Source organism: Triturus cristatus, chromosome 6 (genome assembly GCF_964204655.1).
Source record: "Triturus cristatus chromosome 6, aTriCri1.1, whole genome shotgun sequence".
NCBI classification, from domain to species: Eukaryota; Metazoa; Chordata; class Amphibia; order Caudata; family Salamandridae; genus Triturus; species Triturus cristatus.
In genome coordinates, this window is record NC_140589.1 from 1,123,853,753 (window position 1) to 1,123,868,332 (window position 14,580).

General features: G+C 52.3%; 1 long non-coding RNA gene across 2 annotated transcripts in view; it reads left to right on the forward strand.

The window, feature by feature from the left end:
* LOC146821063 (uncharacterized) overlaps positions 1–14,580 on the forward strand; it is a 61,183-nt gene that overhangs the window by 4,667 nt on the left and 41,936 nt on the right. For both annotated transcript variants that reach the window (XR_014963089.1, XR_014963090.1), the window contains exon 2: positions 10,875–11,052. This is a non-coding gene — a long non-coding RNA (uncharacterized LOC146821063). The remainder of the gene's footprint in view (positions 1–10,874; positions 11,053–14,580) is intronic.

Here is a 14,580-nt window from a genome sequence, read left to right on the forward strand (position 1 = left end):
AGGCATAAAGACAAACAGTGCAGGTCAGGCTTCCTCCGGGGAACTCAAGTTCAGACCATTAAGCAGCACGCGAAAGGAAGGAGTACCGGGAGGCTGGGGACGGGGGGGGGGGGCCAAGGGAAACGAACGTCCATATGTAGTCATTCCAAAAGGTGCCCGGAACCGTCAAGGGTCAGGGGGACATGGCGATATCGGTGTCCACCAGGGGGGGCGTACAGATACCCCCGCGATATGCATTCCATTGCCCCCAGATTCTGCCCCATGCCCCCGGCTTACCACGGGCAACATACACAGTCTTCTCCCTGAACATACACCAGTCCATATTCTCCTTCCATACTGACACGGTGGGCGGCCGCTGGGCACCCCAAAGCTGTGCTATATCTCTCTTGGCAATCATGTTCCCCAGGGCCGCCCACCGAGTCTGAGCTGCGCTATAATCATTGGGCTCCCACACATTCAGGACACAGCGACGCACCTCCGGCAGCAGCACAACCCCAGTGACCTGTCCCATAACCGTATGTACCCGGCGCCAGTAGTCCGCCACCTCGCGGCACTCCCACAGGATATGGAGAAAGGTGGCGCTGAGCCCACAACCCCGCTTACAGAGCCCATCATCGGAATATCCCATCGAGACTAAGCGAGGACCCGTCACATACACCCGGTGGAGAATCTTAAGCTGTACCAACCGGAGTCGGGCCGGAATGGCGACCTCCTTGGGGGACGACAGTGCAGACTGCCAGTCCTCGTCGTCCAATTCCACCCCATCCCCCGTCCAAGCCTCCCGAAGGCGCACCAAGAGGTCAGCCCGATGATTAATCAGTTTCTTATAAATTAAAGAAATAGTACTGTCAGGGACATGTCCGTCAAGTATGCGGTCCTCGAGGGGCGAAGAAACCGGGATCTTGGTCCCCTCTCCAAAGACTGAAAGCAGGGCGTGTCGAACTTGGGCATAGCGGAAGAACTCCCTGTCCGTAAGCTCATATTCGGCCTGAAGAGCCGCGAAAGTCTTAACCGCGCCCTTATGCCACAGGTCTCCCACTTTGCTGATACCAATCGTATCCCACTGGTCAAACCCCTTCGTAGTCCAGAGGCTCCCCAGGCGATCGGAGGCAAACAAAGGAGTAGCACATGTCAGTCGCTCACTCCAGCCCGTGGCCGTAGTGGCAGCCCTCCAGGTCCGCACCGCAATCTTAGTAGGACCCGTAAGGGTCCGGCCAGCCGAGCGGGAGTAAAGCGCCCTGTTATAGTCCCCGCCGGGAAGCAGGAACTTGTCCATCTCATACGCCGGATTCAGGCCAGGCGCATACGTGGCATGGTTGATGGCCGAAAGCTGCGCGGCCCAATAGTACCTGCGAATGTCGGGAAGCGCGATGCCCCCGTCGTACCAGGGGAGAGTAAGCTTAGCAAGAGCAATACGCGCCCGCCCGTCCCACACCAATCTCCTCTGCAGGCTCTCCACCTCCCGAAAGTAGGCCACTGGGATGACGTCGAAGGAATTCTGGAGTGCATAGAGGAACCTGGGAAGGGACATCATTTTGAACAGCGCGGCCCGACCCAGCGGGGACAGGGGCAGCCTGCACCACCGGGCCGTGTCCTCTCGCAATCGCCGAAGCGGACGCAGGAGATTCTGCTCATAGCGAGCCACCGGGTCCAGCAAAACGTATATCCCCAGGTACTTAAAGCCGCTCAGAGATACCTGGATCGGAAGCCGAGGCGGCAGGAGAGGAGGACCACCGGAGATCGGATAGACGCAGGATTTAGACCAGTTGATCGTGAGGCCCGAATTATTCCCAAAGGAAGTCAAAACGTCAAAGAGGACGTTGAGCGACTGCCGCGGTGAGGTGAGATATAGGAGAATATCGTCCGCATACAGCGAAACCCGATCCTCAAAGCCCGGGGCCCACCGGATCCCTCTAAGCGAGGGCTCCCAGCGGAGCCAAGCCGCGAGTGGCTCCAGGGCGAGAGCAAAGAGCAAAGGGGACAAAGGGCATCCCTGCCTCGTGCCCCTGCCGAGGGCAAAGGGCCGAGAAACCCGCCCATTCACCACCACCTGAGCCATGGGTCCCGTGTAAAGAAGCTTCACCCAGCCAATAAATCCTTCCCCAAAGCCAAACTTAGCCAAGACAGCCCAGAGGAATGGCCACTCGATGGTGTCAAAAGCCATCGTGGCATCCAAAGAAACCAGCACGGCCGGTTCGGAGAGGAGCTCCGCCCTGGCAAGGGCGCCGTGAAGACGCCGCAAGTTAAGAGCGGTGTTACGATGCGGGATGAATCCGCATTGGTCCAGATGAATAAGATCGCACACGACGCTCAACAGACGATTGGCAAGGACTTTCGCCAGGACCTTAGGCTCCGCATTTAGCAGTGAAATAGGCCGGTAAGAAGTACAGCGGTCTCGCGGCTTGTCCTCCTTGGGGATAACGACTATCGTGGCCAAACGCTGGTCGGCCGGGAGGGAACCCGCCGCCAGAGACTCACGGAACATGCGACTGAGGAAGGGCGCAAGCTTGTCAGGGCGCAATTTATATAGCTCAATGGGCAGACCGTTGGGACCCATAGCCTTGCCCGAGCGAAGGGAGCGGATAGCGGTCGCTATTTCATCCGCCGACAAGGGGGCGTCCAGCCGCTCACGGTCTTCAACGGACAGGCCGGGCAAGGCGATATCCCTCAAAAGAAGGCGAGAGTCGTCCTCATCCCTGTCAGTCACTGGGGAGTACACAGCCCGGAGGTGGTCGGCAAAACATTCCACAATCTCGTCAGGCTCCGTCACACACACACCATCCGCAGCACGCAACTCCGGGACCACACGATTCACTCTCTCCTTCCTGTCCAGCCACGCGATCAACTTTCCCGCCTTGTCCCCGGCATCGTACAGTCGACCCTGCTGCTCCCTATACATAGTTTTGGCCGCGTCAGTGACCAGGGACCTATACTCAAACTGTTTCAGGCTGAGGGCATGGAGCCCGTCCGGAGTGACATTCGCCTCCAAGGCCGACTCCAGCCCCACTATGTCAGTCTCCAGCGTCACCACTGCCTCCCTCTTGACCCTCTTAGCCACCACTATCTGGGAAAGGGCGTGTCCGCGGATCACGGTTTTAAAGGCTTCCCACAGGGACATTGCAGACGACACCGACCCCTCGTTCTCCAGGAAGTATTGGTCCATAGCCTTGACCAGGCTGTCACGAGTCGTAGGGTCTCGCAGGTACCATGGGTTAATGGGAGCGATCCGCCCTGCAGACCGCGGCCCGGTGTCGAAAAGAAGCCACAGCGGAGAATGGTCGGAGATACCCCGCGCCAGGTGCCTGACCTCACGAATCCGACCAGTCTGCGCCGCGGGCATAAGGAAGTAGTCTAACCTAGAGAGACTCCCATGCGCCCCCGAGTGAAAGGTGAATTGACATTGGGTCGGATGCATTAATCTCCAACTATCCACCAGGCCGAAGGTATCCAGCATCCCACCCAGCCATGCCTGGGCAGCGGGGAGGGTCCTTGGTGGGTGACGATCCAGTTCACCCGAAACCACAGAATTAAAGTCCCCGCCCATGAACAGGAGGCTGTCCGGAAGGTCAAGCAGCATTCGACCCAAGTCAGTGAAGGTGGAGTTCTGGAGGCCCGGGGGGACGTAAACTGAAACCAGGGCAAGGGGCTGCCCCTCCCACCTCCCAATCAAGCACACATAGCGCCCTCTGTCATCCGAGACTATCTTAGTGATCTCCACCGGAAGTGAGGTTCGCAGGAGAATGCCCACCCCCCTGGAGCCAGTTGTGAAGCCAGAATGGGCCACGAGGCGGTATCCCCCCTGTTCATTGCATGACAAACATTACCAACCAGATGCGTCTCCTGGAGAAACACCACATCAGGAGTCAAACGACGCAAATATTGCAGTACTACACCCCGCTTGATACGGTCCCCCAACCCATTGACGTTCCATGACATAAGCCTCAACCCGTCCCCCCCCATCCCCCCCAATAGATCAAGGGTCCCCCAGCCTGCAGCACAGTTCCCAAATGTGGACAAAAATCAGTACCTCGCCCTGTAAACAAAAAACACACAGCAAAACAACCCCACCTCCCCCCCAACCCCACCCCAGGACCAACTCCCCCCACCCTGCACCCCTGCGGGCCAAAAAACCCCCCCAACTTGCAGTGTGCCTGTCGCCCCTCTAACCCCATTCTACGAAAAGACCCCAGAGGAGGTAAGGGACCCGTCCCCGCCCGCCCCCCTCACTGGTCCTGGTTAAACACAATATGCAAGTGAAATAAGACCCGACTGTACAGTGCAAAACTGCAAAATCAAGGACCAAAAGTCATTCTAAAGGGGACCCGTCACCCGCGGTGCCCGCAGAGGGTCCGGGACGGCCACCTCCGTCCGGCAGAGAGTCCAGCCAGTCACTTGCAGCCACGGGAGAGTCAAAAAAGGCAGTCCGATCCCCATGTTCCACTCGGAGTTTTGCAGGGTAGAGCATCGAATACTTTAGGCCCAGCTCGCGGAGACGACGCTTCACCCCTTGGAATCCCATCCGTTGTTTCTGGACCAGTTGCGTGAAGTCCGGATAAAAATTGATGGTCGAGTTCTCATGACGAACCGGGCCGTGGGTCCGTGAGGCCTGCAGAATAGCGTCACGGTCCCTGTAGTGGAACAGTTTGGCCACGATAGGCCTCGGGGGGGCCCCCGGCCGTGGCCGACCGCCCGGAACTCGATGGGCCCGCTCCACGGCAAAGAACTTACTTAGGCCAGCCGGGGACAACTGTTTCAGGATAAGTTCCTCGACCACGAGGTCAACCGGGCGGCCGTCAGAGGACTCCGGTACACCTATGACGCGGATGTTGTTGCGTCGGGCCCGTCCCTCGAAGTCCTCAAGCCGCCGGGCCATATGATCGTTGACCACCCTGATGTCTCCAAGCGCGGCCCGCAGATCCGACACCTCCGCACCGAGGGTGGAGGTCCGTGTGTCGAGAGCCTGGACCCTCTCGTTAGTTTTGGAGAGGTCGGCCCGGATCAGGGTGACATCAATCGCGACAGTGTCAATCTTACGGGCCAGGGCCTCATATTGCGTCGCGATGGTTTCCCTAATGCCCTCAATGGCGCCCATAATGTCCTGCAGGGATAGTTCCGTAGAGACGGTTGCGCCTCCCTCCGCAGTATCCGAGGGGGGGCCAGCAGCGCCAGAGGGCCCCCTGCCCTGGGTGTATCGGTCCATGTTATTGCTCTGGACTGCTCCCCCGCGGAGGGAAGCCTTGGTCTTGCGGCCCTCGGGACCCCCTTTGCCCCCCATGTGAACACGGTCACTCAAGGGGACACCCAATCAAGAGGTGTAAGGGCACCAGCAAGAAGACCACAAAATGTCGGTAGAGGGGGTCCGAGGCGATAGGCACTCTAGTAGCAGGTGAAAGAAAACCTCATTCAGAGGCCCAGGAAGCACCTCGCCACCCCGAGCGCACCCCCCTGCCGGTCTCCTGAAGTGCAAAACCGAAACCGAAAGTGGTGGATCGGCAACTGGCACCGCGCTGAAGCCGCTGTTGTTCAATTGCAGCCCGGCCCCTCGGGTCACCTTCACCCCGGTCACCTCCGTCGGGTGGGTCCCAAAAGTTCCGACGACGACAACTCAGGATTCCCAGGTCCGATTTGAGTTTTGAAAAGAGATATATGCTCAGCTGGTCTTTATCTCCCAGATTCCATAAGCCACGTCAGGATATTCTCAGGATAGATTCCGAGGAGCAGAGAGGGTCCGGGGAGCCCTGTGCTCACGCGACCATCTTGGATGCGCGCTAGGCTCCTCCTCCTGTAATCCTTAGTCTTATGTAACATTTCCTATACACTGATTTACACACGTATTGATTGTCTCTGTGTAATGTTTGTGATGTAAAGTGCTCTGACACCCTAAAATGGTATGAGTGGCGCTGTAAATCATCAAATTAAATGCATCTGAGATAGAGTGTGGTTATGGAGACTTGAGAAGCACTGTTAAAGGGTGTTAGTGAGTGGATCCATGGCAGAGGTGGTCATTGGGGGGCACTAACAAACATTGTTGCACAGAGCGCCACGAGCGCTAAAGCCGGCCCTGCCTTGTTTCAGCAGTAGTAGCTGCAACTCACCAGGGATTGGCAATGCAGAATTTGCATGCACACCAAACTAAGTTTGCAAACTTCACAGTCTCTCTGCTTCATTCACTAGCACTTTTAACATGTGCTGCCTGCTGTGGGGCCACTGGAATTAATTATGCACCAAATAAGGACAAAATTATGCTGCAGTGTTGACTAAAGTATGCATAAAAAAAAAGGCTGCAGCGTAATGCAGTATATTTTCTGATATTTTATTATTTTGACATTTGTACACATGCTAACAGTCTCTGGAAAGATTTTGCCTCAATAGTACCAGTGTTACATACAAATGCAGCAGTGAGAAAGGTGATCAGTCAACCTTTGCAATAGGCCATCTACTCCGCAGCAACACAAATCAATTTATTTTTAAACTTTTTATACGTTTGAGTTATAAACAATTTATTAGTTTAAATGGTCAGATCATGCAGCAGATCTTGCATTAGGATGCAAATATGGCAGAGCCATGATTATATAGAAAACATTTGCAAACTAGGATATTTTTCCATTCATGTTTGAACTGCTGTTGTGGAAAAAGGGAGAAGTGCTGATGAAACTCCATGGCTCGGAGACAAATGGCTTGTGCTTCCACATTTTATTGTATTTAGGACATTCTGTGATTGGAAACGTATCCCACTTTGTGAATGTATTTTAATGTCAATAACTCATTATAACCTTAAATAATCATGTGTATCCATTGGTTGATTAAACTGGGCAGTGAAATGCCAAACAAATACAAAAAATTTATGTGGTTGCGCATTCTGGCCACACCTCTGGCTCCGTCCTCTGACTCAATCCTTGGGTTATTCCCGCCCTCTAATTCTCTGCCCACAGTTCCCCTACTTTTTTCCCCCCACTTCGACCACTGATAGTACTACTGTATATGTTGTTGTTGTAGATGTAGAGAGAGGAGTAGAGAGAAAGCCAAGGCCCTGTCCAGCGTGTACCACAGCCGCTTTGTTGTCCAAACTTGGCGTGCGCAGCAGCCACGGCCACACAGGAATTAGTTTCACAATCACAGCACTTTGTCTCGACTCTTCACTTCTTCTCGGGCCGTTCCCCACGAAATGCAGTTTGGTTTGGTTTCACTTTCTGGTGGTCTCTCACTTGACTTAAGTCAACAACAAATGGCTGGGTCACCCACTAATACATTCTACAGCAACATTTTCTACATACATTTTCTGTAAAAGCCATTGGTTTCATTGACATGCTAAATAATCTACGTATAACATTTAAGATGTCTCTGCTCATTTTTAGAAAGTACAAAACATATACCGTTGTCTTTATTTCTGTTTTCATTTCCTTTGATTTTCCTTATGCACATTCCATGTAAAGTCGGCGTTTATATCAAATGCTTTTAGAACTATTTAGACAGGCAAAGATGTGAAAGCGAGAAATTACGCCAGAGACATAGGTGGCCGAGCTGTCTCAGTATGAACTGATTTTACAGGTTCAGCTAGGCAAGATGGCGGTGACTGACAGTAAAAAACAGCCATCCGACTGCCCACTTTATACAGGGCGGGTGAATGGCTTACCTCCGATGGTACTGAGAGCATAAGATTTACTCCGTCAGCTTTCACCTGATGGTCCACCCACTTCTAAATCAGGTGGGCGGACTGTGAGTCTGGAGAAGAGGGTACTCTGTGGTCATTGCATGTGCACCATACTCTCATTACCACTAATTTCCAGCAATCCACTCCATCTGATATGAGGAGTAGCTGCAGAGAGAAATTTTAAAAATGCTAAGCGCAGGCATCAGATAACTTGGCCTCACCGAACACCATTGGACGCATTAAAAGCCTTGTGATTAATGATTGAAATAACTGTGACTCCCTAAAACTGTAAAGGCAAATTCAAGAGTATTAAGCATGCCTTAAATGCATTGACCCTGCAAATTGTTATCTTTCGCCACACTCTCACGAGCTTTGCTGTAAAGAGACCAAGGCAAAGCTTGTCTCTGACATTTCTGGTCTATGTAGTTAGAAAGGTTGAATCTTACCCCAAAGCCTTCAACAAAGCAAATGTTCATTTGCTTCCTAAACGAACGGTTACGCGGGAATGTACTGCTAGAAAGCTGATGAAATAGTGCTTTAAACCTGTGCTTTCTACTCATGTTCCCTGGTGGTGCACATATTTTTGATCTAAGTCGCTAGTGGGTCACTTTATTTGCTACTCTTTCTTTGAAAGAGTACACTGAACGAGATGCGTCTTTCTGGAAGAGCCCCCCCCCCCAAAAAAACATTTTGCCAGCTAAGAGATCAAACACACCCTGAGCTCGATGCTGCATGAGTATCTTTCACCCCCAGTGCCATACAGCATTCCAGAGTGTCAAAACTCTAATCTTTCATTACTTTAATTGGATAGTGCTTTTTAGGTGGGTATTTGTAGAAATGCTAAGTTGTTGACAGCAGAGAAAACGTGCTGCTCTCTAGCCCTCAGTATTTGCCAAAACCCTACCTATACTGAGCTGGTGTTGTGCAATGACAATACGAGGCAGCTGCTTATGGTACCCACAACAGACTGTAGGGGCAAGTTGCTGCTAGAAGTATCAGTCACCATGTCCCAATTGCCAGGCTAAAAATATGTCACATTCCTAAGTATGCCAAATATTCTTGCATAGTTAACAACAGGTGAGACTTTACATGACTGAGGTAAGTCCGGGCAATTTAGGCTTTGTAGGATATGTGATAGCCTATGTCCATGCTGCGGCTCTTTGGCAACAGCCTGTCAGTAAGGCTTGGGAATTCTCTATAATCTGAGCCATTTCACAGTGCTGTGCAACACAGCTGTAGAACATGGGCCGGGTAAGATGTGGGCAAACACTGTGTAGTGTAGCAACACTCCTCAAGCAGCGATGGACCCAAAGACTTTAATGAAGCTTGGCCCATGGCAATTGCCTGTCAATGGCAGCGAGGTGTGGGACCCCTGCTTTCTTTCTCGTATCTTCATCATGTAGGACAGCCTATATTCATCAGCACACTTTGTGCAACAGTATAATGTAATTCCCTGATCCTGGGGATCACCTGAAAGGTGGGATTAGCTAGCGGAGTAGGCATGCTGGAGCTATATAGGTTTGTTGCACACAGTGTGCAGAAGGTGTGTCTGCAGGGTATGAGTGTCTTCACAGGCTCTGCAAAGAAAGAAATAGATATCTGAGATGAGAGCATGTAAAACATTAATGTTTCTGTGTCACCATATATAAATGATGTAAAGAGTGAGTGGGACAAGTGGAATTTTTAACAGGACATGTAGATTTCTGCACTATTTTGTCCGTTGGACTAGTAGATTATTAAACAAATTCCACACCCCTGCAATTCCCATCCCATCCAGTCCACTCCCAGCGCGAAGTGTGTTGCAGGCGGTTGGGCGCTCCTCGCCTGTGAGCCTCAGCCTGACCTGCCCTGGCTGAACCAAGGGGATTCATGAACATGAATCTCTTCAAATGAAATCTCAATATATTCTTTCATTTCATTTTTCTGATTGATATGTTGATCATTGACTGGTGTGGTGTGACTGTACTATGAGGAAGGCAGGCTCCCTTGCTGAAATTCATCTGACTTTTCGCTGTGCCCGTTGAGGATGTGGGTGGAGCTAATAGCGGAAGTGGGTGGAGGCAGTGGAGGAAGTGGGTGGAGTCAAAGAAAAAGTAGGTGTGGCCTCCAACAAAGATTTGAGAACCTGCACTTCAAATTTTACAAATTAAGCACTGGCAGATTCTGAATATCAACAAAGAACCTCAGGACAAAATACCCAAACCTTTGTTTGCGTATCGGAATTTGTTTTTTTAAAAGACTTAGTAGTGAGATCACGCATGCCCCAACCACACCAACCAATACAGAGAAGTATTGTGGGATCTTTGCCTGTCATAGGCAACTTTAAATGCGGTACCTGTAAAGTCTGCCCATTAGCATTACAGACAGATTCTATACAACTGAATGGACAGATTATTCAATCAAAGAGCATGACAAAGTGCAAAACAAAAGACATAATATATCTGCTAATATGTCCCTGCGGTTTAGGGTATGTGGGCGAGACAGCACGCACCCTTAACACACGACTAACTGAGCATCGCTCAGCTATTCGTACAAACAACTTGCAGCACCAGTGGTAGAACACTTTGTGACCCTTAACCACACAGAAGAAGATATCAAGCGGTTCATTATAGAAAAAATCTTTCCCAAAGAAGGCAAGAGTAGTGAGACCATAAGGAAAAAATGGGAAGTATATTGGATTTTTTCCTTAAAGACTTGTACCAAAGGTCTAAATTCAGAAATACCGTGAAATCAAGCCCTTCGATTTTAATTAGCTATAGGTTATCTGAAGACAAGCAAACATTTATTACTAATATGCATAAAAATATTTGATAGATCTGTAGCTGTTCTCACTTACTTTAGAATATGCATTAACATACTGTTGCATTTGATAACAATACATTTCCTTCCCCTTTCTGGGGTTTACTGCATCTCTTATTGAAATATTCGCCCCAAAATCAGGTGGTGCCTGTTCATACCTGAACACAGTTGTCTACAGTTACCTGTCATGACTAATTTCGGATACCTGATCCATCTCTAAGATGGACCCTATGCTCCTAGTCCGCTTTCTATATCTATATATACCTTTAATTTACGGAGCGATAGCATGTTTATATGCTTTATGGATTTTTACACTTTATCATTAAGTGAAACTATGATTTGAGGCACTGGACAATGTATACATATTGTCCAGTCGTGATAATTGAACAGCCTGAAATTTGTCTCCCTTGAACCCCTTTTCTAGCTCAATGGACTTTCGACGGAGACGCATGATTCAATCTCGCGTTGTTTCGATACCATAGCTACGTCACACGCACAAGCAATCGACCCCAGGAACACATAAAACAAGGAGTCACAAACGAGAGCCACCTTTCTCCATTCAACGACTGCAGGATTGAGGCACCGCTGTACCGAGAATATTAGTAAGTAGCCTATATGCATATCTAATTAGACCACGGGTACTCATAGGACGGCCCGGCAAGCCTGCCTTGGCGGCCCGCGGACCTTGCAGATATTGTACCTGTGTTTACATTTTTTTTTTTTTAAAGAGTGTCATCAAACACCGCCACAGCAGCATGGACTCCGAGACACAACAAAGCCTCATTAACAAGTAAATGGTCTATTAAAGACCTGTGAAGTACTCAGGTGCGGCTGTGTGTGTGCCCAGGAAGCTGTCTCAGCCCAGGCTGCCACACGCGTAGGTGAGGTGACAGAGGGTGACAGTCAGAGGGAGACAAACAGAGGGAGGGAGACAGACGAGGGAGGGAGACAGAGGGAGGGAGACGGAGGGAGTTAGAGGGAGACAGAGACAGAGGGAGACAGAGGGAGACAGACAGAGGGAGACAGACAGAGGGAGACAGAGGGAGACAGACAGAGGGAGACAGAGGGAGGAGGGCGACAGAGGGAGGGAGACAGATGGAGGGAGGGAGACAGATGGAGGGAGGGAGACAGAGGGAGGGAGACAGAGGGAGGGAGACAGACAGAGGGAGGGAGACAGAGGGAGGGAGACAGACAGAGGAAGACAGACAGAGGGAGACAGACGGAGGGAGACAGAGGGAGACAGAGGGAGGGAGACAGAGACAGAGGGAGACAGAGACAGAGGGAGACAGACAGAGTGAGATAGACAGAGTGAGTGAGACAGACGGAGACAGAGGGAGACCGAGAGAGAGAGAGAGAGGGAGAGAGAGGGAGATGAAGAGAGAGAGATAGAGAGAGGGAGGGAGACAGAGATAGAGGGAGGGACACAGACAGAGATAGAGATAGACAGAGACAGGGACAGACAGAGGCAGAGACAGGGACAGGGGCAGACTGATAGAGGCACACACAGACAGAGACAGAGAGGGAGACAGACGGAGGGAGACAGGGACAGACAGAGACAGGGACAGACAGAGACAGGGACAGACAGCCAGATAGAGGCAGAGACAGGGACAGACAGATAGAGGCAGAGAATGATACATACATAGACAGACAGAGACAAAGAGGCAGAGAGACAGAGAGGGAGACGGAGAGGGAGACGGAGGGAGGGAGAGAGAGAGAGAGAGAGAGAGCGGGAGGGAGACAGAGGAAGGGAGACAGAGGGAGGGAGACAGAGTCAAAGGGAGACAGAGAGAGACAGAGAGAGAGGGAAACAGAGGGAAACAGAGGGAGACAGACAGAGGGAGGGAGAGGGAGAGGGTGAGGGAGGGAGGGAGACAAAGGGACAGAGACAGAGAGGGAGACAGACAGTGGGAGACAGACAGAGGGAGGAGGGCAACAGAGGGAGGGAGACAGACAGAGGGAGGGAGACAGACAGAGGGAGGGAGACAGACAGAGACAGACAGAGGGAGATGGAGGGAGAGGAAGGGAGAGGGAGACAGAGGGAGACAGAGAGAGTGGGATACAGAGCGAGAGGGAGACAGAGGGAGGCAAAGGGAGGGAGTCAGGAGGAGGGAGAGGGAGACAGACAGAGGGAGACAGACAGAGGGAGACAGACAGAGGGAGATAGAGGGAGGGAGATAGAGGGAGGGAGACAGAGGGAGAGAGGGAGACAGAGGGAGGGAGACAGAGAGAGGGAGACAGAGAGAGAGGGAGACAGAGGGCAACAGACAGAGGGCGACAGACAGAGACAGACAGTGACAGAGGGAGGGAGAGAGAGAGAGAGAGAGAGAGAGAGACAGAGGGAGGGAGACAGAGGGAGGGAGACAGAGGGATGGAGACAGAGGGAGACAGAGGGCGACAGACAGAGGGCGAAAGACAGAGGGAGGGAGACAGACAGAGGGAGGAGGGCGACAGAGGGAGGGAGACAGAGGGAGGGAGACAGAGGGAGGGAGACAGATGGAGGGAGACAGAGGGAGGGAGACAGACGGAGGGAGACAGACAGAGGGAGACAGACAGAGTGAGAGAAACAGAGAGAGACCAATAGAGAGAGAGAGGGAGAGAGGGAGGGAGAGAGAGGGAGATAGATAGAGAGAGATATAGAGAGGGAGGGAGACAGAGAGAGAGGGAAGGAGACAGAGAGAGAGGGAGAGGGAGGGAGAAAGAGAGAGAGAGAGGGAGGGAGACAGACCGAGATAGACACAGAGACAGACAGAGACAGGGACAGACAGAGACAGATAGAGGCAGAGACATGGATAGGGGCAGACAGATAGAGGCAGAGACAGACAGACAGAGAGAGACGGAGAGGGAGACAGGGACAGACAGAGACAGGGACAGACAGACAGAGGCAGAGACAGGGACAGACAGAGACAAAGAGGCAGAGAGACAGAGAGGGAGACTGAGGGAGTCAGAGGGAGGGAGACAGAGGGTGACAGAGGGAGGAAGAGGGAGGGAGAGAGAGAGGGAGACAGAGGGAGACAGAGGGAGACGGAGAGAAAGAGACAGAGGGAGACAGAGAGAGAGGGAGGCAGAGGGAGGGAGTCAGGGGGAGGGAGAGGGAGACAGACAGAGGGAGACAGACAGAGGGAGATAGAGGGAGGGAGACAGAGGGAGGGAGACAGAGGGAGGGAGACAGAGAGAGGGAGACAAAGAGAGAGGGAGACAGAGGGAGGGAGACGGAGGGAGACAGACAGAGACAGACAGACAGAGACAGATAGAGGGAGAGAGGGCGAGAGAGGGAGGGAGACAGAGGGAGGGAGACAGAGGGACACAGAGGGAGGGAGGGAGACCGACAGAGGGAGACCGACAGAGGGAGACAGACAGAGGGAGGAGGGCGACAGCGGGAGGGAGACAGAGGGAGGGAGACAGAGGGAGGGAGACAGAGGGAGGGAGACAGAGGGAGGGAGACAGATGGAGGGAGACAGATGAAGGGAGACAGCTGGAGGGAGACAGAGGGTGGGAGACAGAGGGTGGGTGACAGACAGATGGAGACAGACAGAGACAGACAGAGGGAGACAGAGAGAGAGGGAGACAGAGTGAGTGAGACAGAGGGAGACCGAGAGAGAGAGAGGGAGAGAGGGAGGAAGAGAGAGGGAGATAGATAGATAGAGAGAGATACAGAGAGGGAGGGAGACAGAGAGAGAGGGAGGGAGGGAGACACACAGAGAGAGAGAGAGAGAGAGACGGAGGGAGACAGACAGAGATAGAGACAGACAGAGACAGGGACAGACAGAGACAGGGACAGACAGAGACAGATAAAGGCAGAGACAGGGGCAGACACAGGCAGAGACAGACAGAGACAGAGAGACGGCTAGGGAGAAAGTGACAGACAGACAGATAGAGGCAGAGACAGGGACAGACAGAGACAAAGATGCAGAGAGACAGAGAGGGAGACTGAGGGAGACAGAGGGAATGAGACAGAGGGAGGGAGACAGAGGGTGACAGATGGAGGGAGAGGGAGGGAGACAGAGAGTGAGGGAGATAGAGGGAGACAGAGAGAGGGAAACAGAGGGAGACAGAGGGAGGGAGTCAGGGGGAGACAGAGGGAGGGAGAGGGAGACAGACAGAGGGAGACAGACAGAGGGAGGGAGACAGAG